The sequence below is a fragment of the Salvia splendens genome, chromosome 3, assembly GCF_004379255.2.
Source record: "Salvia splendens isolate huo1 chromosome 3, SspV2, whole genome shotgun sequence".
NCBI lineage: Eukaryota > Viridiplantae > Streptophyta > Magnoliopsida > Lamiales > Lamiaceae > Salvia > Salvia splendens.
The window spans coordinates 25,381,674-25,393,364 of NC_056034.1; the positions used below are offsets into that span (position 1 = coordinate 25,381,674).

The following is an 11,691-nucleotide window of genomic DNA, read 5'->3' on the forward strand; positions in this document are numbered from 1 at the left end:
CTTCTTCCGAATTGGGTTCATCCAGAAAATCCTCCCTAATATGGGATAATTCCTGCGATTGCCCATACCTCGGGGCAGAGGGACGAGAGTATACATCCACATCAAAATAGGGTGGTTGGTACGCCGCCGGCGTCGACGAGCCTTGGGTGCCCGGCGTCGACGAACCGGAAACGGCAGCACCAAAGACATTGTTCATGCCCCCCAGTCGCCAAACGTGTCCAAGTCATATCCGCCGGAGCCGCCCTCATTTCCGTCGCCGGACATTTTGAGATGAAAATTGGAGAGGTGAGATGAAAATTAGGGAGGAAAGAGAGAAAATTTGAGAAGAATAGATGTGTGTTTGTGTGTTAAATGAGGATGAAAGAGGAGTATTTATAGAGTAAAAAAAGAAAAAAGAAATAAAAAAAATACCATTGAAAATGGTAAAAAAACGGTAACATTACCGTTTAAATTATTTATCTATTTATTTATATTTATTTAAAATCGAATTTAAAAAAATGATATATTGCATCAGCGTGACGACGCCCACTCACGGGCCGGCGAGTGGGCGTCACGCCTAGCGCCAGCGCACGCCACGTGGCGCTGGCGCGTGGCGAGCTGTCGCGCCAGCTGTCTCTCCGGGATGAGATACCCGCCGATACGAGACCAAGACATATCCCTGCAACGCTAACTCACTGTCGTCTCGTCTCTCCGAAACGAGATAGAGACAACAATGAGACGCTTTGCGAATGCTCTTTATAGTATAAAGATCCTATTTTCCTTTCATTCAATAAATCATTGCTATATATCCATTTATAAGTATAAGAATATTATTATATTGCCTTCATTCATTCAATAAATCATCCTTATATATGCATCCCTAATACTTCCTCCGTTCCTTGTTAATAGAGGCATTTCTTTTCGGTATGGAGTTTAAGAATAGTGTGTTAAATAGATGATGAATAAGGTAAAGGAGAATAAAGTAAGAGAGATGAAGTGTGAATAAAATAAGAGAGAAAATTACTTTTTGCTAAAAATAAAATGACTCAATTAACTTGAAACTTTCCAAAATAGAAAAAAATGATTCTATTAATAGAACCAACTCAATTTTATAGTTTTAATTAATAACTGGAGTGCTGGTATATATAGATAGATGATATGAAAATAGTACTCCCCCTGTCCCACAAAGATTGTCCCATATTTCCATTTCCGTCCATCTCATAAAATTTGTCTTATTTCACTTTTTACCATTTTTTATAGTGGACCCCATATTCCAATAACTCATTCCTACTCACATTGTATTATAAAACTAATATATAAAAGTAGGATCCATATTCTATTAATTTTTTCAACTCATTTTTCATTACATTTCATAAAACTTGTTCCCAGTCAAAGTGAAACAATCTTTGTGGGTCGGAGAGTAACTCCTAAATTGCAAGTATTTCAGACGTGTTACTCTCCTAAATTGCAAGTATTTCAGACGTGTTTATTGCTGATTTTGGCCTCCCAATATTCAGAATACCTCCCATTATAGCATGCATCCCCACATACAAACTCAAAGCAGTAGTCGTAATCGCTTTTATTTCCGCAAACTTTGCTTAATAAATCTCCCTTCGTTCAAACACTTCCATTTTGGGTATTCAATTTAGTGTATGGTATTAGAAAATATAATGCAGAGAATAAAAGATTATTGTAGAAAGTAAAAGGCGGGGAGAACTTTAAAGACTATATTGTGAATGACTTGAATTAATTCTCTCCATGGTTACATCACCTTTTATAGGCTCTAATTCTGGCTATACATGGAAAATATATTCTAATTCCATAAATATATTCTTGGTTTGATTTTCCATAATATTTAATTGATTTCCTTCATTATTCTTGCCATAACTTCATCTCTTATTCCTAGTTCTCTAATTAATTGATTCTTCATTCCAACACTCCCCCTCAAGTTGAGTATCGAGTTTTTCGACACTTAACTTGCACAATCTTTAGTTTGATAAATACTTTATACTTTTATTTAAGAGTTCTTCAATTTCCATTGATAGTTTATGCTCGTATCATAGAGCTTCTTCAATTCATCATTGATAATTTATACTTGTATTAAAGAGTTATTGAAAGTTTAGACTCGTTTCAAGGAGTTCTTCAATTTTTCTTCATTGAAAGTTTAGGCTCTTATCAAGGAGCTCTTCAATTTTTGTTGACGGTTTTAACTCGTGTCAAGGAGCTTCAATTTTTGGTTGACAGTTTTAACTCGTGTCAAGGAGTCATCTTAGATAGTTTTAGCTCGTATCCAGGAGCCACTTCATTTTTTTCTGACTGACAGTTTTTACTCGTGTCGAGGAGCTCATTCAGAGAGTTTTGAATCTTGTCGAGGAGCTTATTCAAACAGTTTTGACTCTTGTCGAGGAGCTAATTCAGACAGTTTTGATTCTTGTCGAGGAGCTCATTCTGATAGTTTTGACTCTTGTCGTATTTAGACAGTTTTTGCTCGTATCTAGGAGCCATCTTAAGACCATTCTCGGTCCATTCCAGCTCAAACTATGAGCCCATTATTTTCATTTCATTTTTTTTCTTCTTGAGCCTAATAACCATTGGGCCCAAATTTATTTCTCTCAAAATGAAGACGTGAAACCATCAGTCTCCTTTAGCATTGTGCTCCGGTTACCGCGCCTCCTTCGCAGCTGCTTTCTTCTCCGGTTAACTGGCTGCACGCACCACTATGGCCGGTAGAATTGGAGACGAATCTTCCGGTAGTGTACTTCCTCTCCCCCTCTACCGGATAATTCTTCGACTGCCTCGATTCCTTTCCTGGTTGTTCTCTTCTCTAGCTAACTGATTATCCACCATCGTTGGTCCTAAACTTTCCGGTGGCAGTCTCTCCCCTTCAATCTATGTGGCTATCTTCTCGGCATCCTTCAAGGCACCCATTTTTGGCCTCCATCATCGGTCCTTTTGCGTCATACTATTGACGCTCCATCGGTGTGTGGGCTGCGCCTTTGTAGCTTTCTCGCCCTTTCGTCATCTTTGGCCTTCACGACCATTATAGATTTGGAGAGGAGTTGTTCGATCGCATTCTTCCTCTCCCCCTCGGCCGGGCAAACCGTGAACTTCTTCTTATCTTGTCATCAGCCTTCTTCCTCGGGCGTGGTTTCTCGAGGTTGGCCACTGGCCTTTCATCTTTAAAACTTTCTGTAAGGGACTCTTCGGAGTAAGGGACTCTTCGGATTCTCCATCTGCCATATTCTCAGACAGAAAAAATGGCCGAAAATCAGTTGCATGTTCCCGCTATAAGCAGCCACCATTTTCCGAAGCTCTTGGTAGTTATAAGGAGAAGAGCCTCCAGATTGGAGGGCCAACTGATTCTCAACAGCTCGGTAGAGACAATGCCCATCCGGCTTTATTTCATTGATGGTAAATCCAAGAGGCTCGAGCTTTTTCTCTAACTTCTCATCTTCAATCATTTGATCACTCACAATTTGGCTCTGCTCCTTTTGTATTCTTTGCTCCCTGGCTGCATCCTGTTCGGCTCTTTTCTTATGCTTTTTGGCACTCTTACTGAGTTTTGGCTGCTTAGCTTTATTTGTGATTGAAACCCCAGCAATAGCCTTCACCACCAAGTCATCAAGCTTTCCTTTTAGACTGCTGCTACTGCTATTAAAGCCTAAAGAAGCCAGTTCATCGGCTTGTCTTTCTTTAAGCTTTGTTGAGAGTCTAGCTATCTCTTCATCAACTTGTTTCTTCTTAGTTTTTTGCTCAACCTTGCTACCTTTAGCAGCCGCCTTTTTCATTGCAACTTCCTTGTTCTGCAGATCAGTAGTCTCTTTCTTGTGTCTCGAAAGCACCTCTTCAAGTGTTTCTTGAACAAAAATATGGGGTGGAGAACTTTGTAAATTGTGGGAATGTAACAGTAATTCCTTCACAAAGCAGAATAGCCTATTGATATTTGGTGCAACCCTTTTTTGGGATTTTTTGGGTACAAGAATCCGATTGAACGGTTCCTTTTTTTTTTTAACAAACTAACGACGGATCGTTAGCTGCTCTGATACCATATTAGAAAATATAATGCAGAGAATAAAAGATTATTGCAGAAAGTAAAAGGTGGGGAGAACTTTAAAGAATATATTGTGAATGACTTGAATTAATTATCTCCATGGTTACACCACCTTTTATATGCTCTAATTCTAGCTATACATGGAAAATATATTCTAATTCCATAAATATCTTCTTGATTTGATTTTTCATAATCTTTAATTGATTTCCTTCATTATTCTTGCCATAACTTCATCTTTTATTCTTTATTCTCTAATTAATTCTTCATTCCAACATATGGTTCTCACTTTTATTAATCATATTCACCAAATCGAAAAATCCCTACTGCTTCCACTATTTAGTTGACGATGGAAATTTATATACTACCAATTTGCCATTTCCATTTAATAAAAATACTATTTTAGTATTGTCGAGGACTTTCACAAATTAAATTCAATGCCTCTCCAGACATCTGGTCATGGACCTCTTTCTCAAAATAAATGATACACTATACTTTGGTTAGTAATTGACATTAATAGATTCAAATTCAGAAAATATTTGATTACATAAACACTACCTTCCAATACTAGAATTACACATGCAAATGCAATAATAGAATACGAACCATGTAATGGTCCTTAAAAACTAATGAAAATACTACTAGTACATTTTACGAACCATGTGATGGTCCTTAAAAAACTAATGAATTACTATCATTTTTCATATTTCATGAAATTAATGTGTACAATTTTGATGACAGCGACCTCTAAAATCTTAAATTGTTTTGGGCCCTTAAACGTGTACTAGGGGAAACAATTTCGATATTCTAGTCGAGACACTATATTTGTTTATATTTGTGATTAATAGTATGGAACTTATTCAAATTTATATTAGGCCATCTGCAACGCTGTCTCTTATCCGTCTCTTAACCGTCTCATCTCTTCACTATTCATGGGCCACACTGTACTTTTCATCCCATCTCTAAACTAAGAGCCAGCACCTGCAACCCTCCATCTCTTAACCATCACTTAACCATCTCGGAAGCTCTCCCTTTTCTCTAAAAACTCTCCCCAATTGACTCACGTTTAGCCTCCCCCCGTCGGTCATCTTCCGCATCCTCCCGCCGGCCTTTGGTCGGCTTACACCACACTACACTCAACCCCGACGACAAGGTCTCTCGGCCGAACCTCTCCCTACGGTATCACGTTGCCTCCTTTCGCCGACCATCGCCGACCATCATTGCACCACCCTTCCGATGACATATCAACCCGTGTTGACTCTCTCTCCCACATCTCGACATACACACGGACCCATTGTCCCGCCGGCGACCTGCACCCCTTGGCTGAGGAACCACCCTGACCGCATCTTGCCTTGGTTGCGGCTAAGCTACGTATTTACCCCCTCGGCCGGCCATGCCGGACCCCCCTCTGCTCGCCCCGCCAGATCTCGAGGAGGCGCGGGACATCCCGGACCATCAAATGGTCTTTCGCTCGTGTGAGGACACACGCTCAAAGAAACCGGTCAAGTCCTTGAAGGTCAAGAACACAAAGCCCCGACTCAAGACTCGAAAGAGTACCCCAGCGCCACCATCCAAGGGAAATGGGCCGAAACGGTTCGTCCCATTCCCCCTCTCGGAGGACAAGCAACTCCGTAAGAAGCTCACATTCGGAGTGGATGGTAGCCCCCCCCCCCGAAAATCTGAAATGCAAGGGAGCGATTTTTCCGGCGAACACAAATCTCGAAGTGGTCGAGCTCCCCAAGGCCCCAAACGTCAAAATTCGGGCAGCAATATGGAAAACAAAGAGGAGTCCAACAACACCAACTCCGAGTCCAACGATGCCAACTCCGAGTCCGCATCTAGGCGGCCAGTGGCTCCCGGCGATGCCGCCTGCGCCGGAGAGTATGGATCGGATAAAGACACCATGTTGTACCTTCCCCAACAAAAAGAGGGTTCCGGTTGTGAAGCACATGGCACCTTGGTTGTCGAAAAAGTAGTCTTGCCCGAAATGGAAATGGAGACAAACTCCCTTTTGGAAAGTCGCTTGATTCCTTTCCCCCCACACGCATCACGTGATGCTCCAACCGTTGCCTTCCCAATGCAGCCAAAAAAAGACAACCTTTTGCAGCTAGTGGCCCTAGATGCGGCGGAAAGACTTGACTCGATGGAGGCTCAACCCCTCTTGGCCGTTGACCCGCCGGTTGAACGCCCTCTGAACGAAGCTCCCGCTCTCACCTGACCGTCGCCGAGAGACTCGGCCATGCCAACGCTCCATGGCCCCCATGCCCCTTCATTTGAAGATTTCCCACCCCTTGAAAGGGGTCGCACCCGAAGAATCTGGGAATCATTCGAACATGGCTCGACACCTTCACGGCCGGGGGGGGATCATTGATGGGTGGTACGGATTCCACCAACATGGTTAGCATTCGAGGGCTGAACCCGGGTGCGGCAAGCACCATCCAAGCAAAGGGGCTAGGCGGTACATCCGTGGGCACCCACAAGCCGAGTGTCGTGGCAGACGCCTCCCGAACGGACCCAGTGGAAGCAAGCCGATGCTCCACTAGCGAACCACAGAATCTCTCGAACAAGGCCTCGGTACACACAAATCGACATGGTACGACCGCGGCCGAAGCGAACAAGGCCGATAAGCCGAAGTCTATGGCGGATTTGGTTCGGGGGAAGCCGAGTATTGACGGGCCACAAGTCTTTGTTCCGGAAAATATCCTAAACATTGGATACGCAACCACCTCAAATGGTATCCCGGCTATCTACTTTTCCGTTGCGGAAACTCAAAAGTTGGCGCCGAATCTCGGCCACGCTATTGTCGGTAAGTTCTCACATTCCATCCTGGCTTCATTTCAAATTCAAAAGATGCTTGATAATATTAAATTCAGTCGAGGATTTTCATGGACATACATTAATGCCAAACACATTCTTGTTCAATTTGAGGATATCGCGGATTATGCACGCTTACTTAGTGGCCCCAATGGCACCTCGGTGTGGTATATCGACCGGCATCCAATGAGAGTATTCAAATGGTCCCCGGAGTTTGATGCTTATTGCGAGTCCCCCATTGCGGCAATTTAGTGCAACCTAATTGGTTTCCCCATTCACCTGTATGACCAATCGACACTCTTCGCCATCGGCAAGCTCCTAGGGACCCCGATCCAAGTGGACCGAGTTGAGATAGACATTTCCAAGCCTCCCCCCGAAGAGATTATTCTCGACATTTGTAGGCGAGAAACGGTGCAGCAAGTCAAATGGGATAACATGTTGGCCACAAGAGTGACGTGTGTTATGCGGCTGGAAAGGCGGAGAGACCTCCAAAGAGGAACTATAACACCCCCGCGCCAAAACAACCACAACAAGGAGACCAAGGCGTGAAAGGAAAGCAAGACCAATTGAAACAAATATCAACTACCAATGAGTGGAAACAGCAAGGTAACCCAAAGGGACCGAGACACCAAATGATCATTGACCCGGTGGCAACGCAACCGAACCTCGGGAATGGATGGGGCCGAATACTATGGGCGAGCTTCAAGAAGTACATGATGTGGACACGTGTGTCCGTTATGAGGAAGGAGATCACCCCGGGCAGGAGGGCCCCAACCAATTTGCTCGTATGCCCCCCGGAACAAAGCCTCAAGGTGATGTTCCCTATGATTCCACGGTGGGACTCACGCCTGCCCGGCGTGGAGCGTACACAGCTTGGCGTGGTGGATCACGAGGTGGGACACGCTATTCCTCACATAGGGGATGCGGCGGCCGAACATCTACAAACCTTTTAAGTTCCAACCAATATTTCTTCCTCATGGAGAACGAAGAGTTTGCCCCCGATGACTGTGGTGAGGGTGCGGGAGGGGACATGGAAATGGACATGCTACCCAACCCCGAAGACCACAGAAAGAATTCCCCGACCACAAAGGCTGGCTCGAGCCAAGGAGAAGTCAATCATCAATGCTCTAATTTCCAATGGAGCCCTTCAAGGCCACCAGGTACGAACCTCCCCCTTTGATTATGTCTATCAATTTTATGTTTTGGAACGCTAGGGGGATCGCGAATGCGCCAACTCAAAACGTTCCCAAAAGATTAATCAAAGCTCATAATGTTCATTTTCTTACAATAATGGTACCACTCACAACACCTCACCCGGAGAGGTTCTCCAAAGCCTTGGGGCTGGCCTTCAAAGGCTCGAACTCAAATCGGAAGATCTGGATTTTTGTGGATGATGGTGCTAGTTTTGAGATCGAATGTGATACGGAGCAAATCTTACATGGACGATTCTCCTCTCCTCGCTTGGCTAGTCAAATTGGCATCTTAGCGATCTACGCGAGATGCACAAGAGCCGAAAGATACCCCGTATGGGACAAACTAAGGGAACTTTCGCTCCTCGAAGATGGGACACCATGGCTGATTGGAAGGGACTTTAACACCATTCTTTCCCCGACGGATCGAGTCGGGAGTGACACTAATAGACAAGCCGAGATGGTGGACTTTGCGGAAACCATTGAGGATTGCAGATTACTTGATCCGGGATTCGATAGGTTGGATTTAACATGGACCAAAAACGGTCTCTTTGAAAGGCTGGACAGAGTTCTAGTGAACGAATCGTGGGCTCGGATCTTTTTTTTAATTTAAAACACCCTAAGGGGCGGAGGGTTGAGGCGGACCCACACCTGTGCATTACCCGGAAACATTTGCTACAGCCAATCATACACCGAGTCGCCCAAAAGTGACGACTCGCCAAGACATGACAATTAGAGTACAACGAGGGCCTCCCTAACAACTAGGATGGTCATCTATATACTCTCAAAATCCAATTACCATTTGATGCAGCCTTTGCATCCCCAAAAATCTTGTCCATCACCTAGCTAAGGCCCGCAATCGGGATACCTCTGCTAGGGACATGCCCTCCTGGATCAAGGTCCTCGATGAGGCCCTCTATCTCCCGGTTGGGGGGCCCACATGCGACATTCATGGAGCTAAATCTCAAGTCATTCGCACCCGATGGAACACTCCCAAATGTCACCGTAGCAACATTCCCCTTCAAATGCCAATCCTCAACGTGTGGAGCCTTGGTGTGCATATTGCCCTCGTGCACCTTTCCATTCCTCTTCCTCGACACCAATTGGAAGCCATCCTCATCCACACTTGGGTGACTCCTACTAGCCACTCTTGACTTCGATGATCCCGCACCCGATGTACCCTCAATGTTCTCCGCGTGGTTGTTACTATCTTTGGCCTTCTCCAAGTGTCCAATGGACAATGGAGTGCCGACCCAAGCATCAGCCTTTGGGCGCCACTCACGGCGGATGATCTTGGCGGCATGGCTCGAGTGGTTCTCCTTGGATGATGCTCGGCGATCCTTGTCTCTGCCCCGAGCCTTTCTTCCCGCTGCATGGCAATCCTCTTTCTCATGCCCAACATGTTTACAATTAGCACAAAACAATGGGATACGGTCCCATGCCACTTTGTACCTTGAATCTTTGCCTCAGATATTAAGGATGATCTCTTCCGTCGGGGGAGTAGAGATGTCAATCTCTACGCAAATCCTTGCGAAGGAGAGTCGGCTTTGATGGATTGTGGCATGATCGGCTTGTAGTGGCTTGCCTAGTAGTTTACCGATTGCCATGAGAGTCGATTCCTCAAAGAGATGCGCCGGGATTCCCATTATATTGCACCAAACGGCGACAACCGGTGACTCAAAAAATGTATCAAAGTCCGGCGCCCACTTGAACACCCTCATCGGGTGGATATCAACATACCAATTGGGGTTCCCATTGGGGCCATTTAAGACCTTAGCGTAGTCGGCCATCGCTTGGAATTGAATTAAGATGTGCTTCGCATTCGAATCCAACCTAATGGTCATAGGAATCTAGAGAGAGATGCTCCTCCTTCTCTCTAGCAATCTCACCTCCGTTTGATAATTCGGCCCTCCCCACCCAAGGGATTCCTTCACCCGCCGTCTCCCAACACCTCTCGTCGTCAACCTCCACCCCGGTGCGTCATCCCTATCTCTCGCGAGACCAGCCATCCGTGTCCGCCTCTCGGCCGGCCATGCCGGATCCTACCTCGAGCCCCATCCCGGCCCCACCGGATCCCGACACGGCAAGTACTATCCCGGACTAGCTCATGGTCTTCCACTCGAATGATGCCTCAAACCTGAAGCTTTCGGCCAAAGATCTGAAAATGAAGAGTAAGAAGAGCCGGGTTAGCGCGAGAAAGAGCACACCGGCTCCCCCCACCAAAGGTCATGGTCGGAAAAGGTTCGTGCCTTCACCACTCCCGGAGGACAAGCAACTTCGGAAGAAACTCACCTTCGGTTCGGATGATAGCCCCGTCATTGAGGCCGCCGATATGAGCTCCGACCATGACAACCCAAGTTGTAAGTCACTCTCGTTCCCATCTTGTCCCAATGACGGCTTGGAAGCAAAAGGGATGGAAAACCACCATTTGGCCCACACTCCTCCGGAAGGAGACCACATGGAGCCGGTGGCCCTTGCGATCTTGCCGGCAGGTGCACCGGACCCCCCCTCCGACCAAGGTCCCGCCGTGTATGAGACGACCGTTGGGGAAGGTGACGCCATGCTCACTTGCGTATCCCAAGAGGGTGGGGCTGAACCATGTGCTCCAAAAAGTACCTTGGAGAGTGGGTTAGTCAACTTACCCGAAATGTGCATAGAACCAAAATACCTTTCCGAAAGCGCCTTTGTCCCTTACCAACAAGAGAAACCATGTGAAGACTCGTGCCACCCCCTCCCAATGCAGCAAATGAAGCAAAAAAGGAATGATATCTTGCAAGTACTCATAGACTAATCAGAATACTCCAGAATTCTAGAGAGAGACGCTCCTCCTTCTCTCTAGCAATCCCACCTCCCCAACGGTTACAACGCCTTATTCCTCCGCCCAAGTCGCTCCCACGCCGACGATCACCACCATACCCCATCATCACTTCGTTCTCGACCCCAATCCTCCTTCGAATGCCACCCTTGCTCCACCTCCCACGGTAACCTCATTTGTTCGGCCATGTCGGACGGCCCGCCGAGCGACCCTCCACCGCCGGATGAAATGCGAACCCTCTCGGACCAAGCCATGACATTTTGCTCGGTGGAGCCTTCTTCCCCGAAGCACGTATCTAAGAAGGCGGCAATGAAGCTGGCCAAAGCTAAACTTAAGTCACGGAGGAGCACCCCGGCACCACCAACCAAAGAGAACAGCTGGAAGAGATTCATCCCGTCTCCACTTCCCGAAGACAAGCAACTCCGGAAGAAGATAGATTTTGGAGAGGAGGAAGGTGCCCCACTTGAGAGTCCCAAATGCAAAGGGGCAATTTTTCCGGCGACTTCAAACGGAGAAATCGAGGGTACCATTCAGCCAAAGACGTGTGAGCAACGTGACCTCTTTGACGAGCTTGATTTGGACAAGCCAATCAAGGTATGTGAAGCCTCTCCTAATAATTCGCACTTTTCTGATCAAGATTCCGACCGGATAGCCGGAGAGGGGCCGGTCGACGACGGGGTAACGGTCACCCAGCCAAGTCACGACAATACACTTGTACTTGTTGCTGCAAAAGCAAAAAAAGTGTTGGAGGAAGAGAGAGTCAAACTTCTTGAAATGGATATGGGAACAAAAGAACTTTTGGAAAGTGGTTTGGTCTCTTACCATAATGGTGACTCACGTGATGC

At 46.2% G+C, this 11,691-nt stretch overlaps 1 pseudogene; it reads right to left on the bottom strand.

Annotated features, from left to right (window-relative positions):
* Positions 1 to 3,093: 3,093 nt before the first annotated feature.
* Positions 3,094 to 5,033, bottom strand: LOC121796776 (annotated as a pseudogene).
* Between the last annotated feature and the right edge of the window lie 6,658 nt (positions 5,034 to 11,691).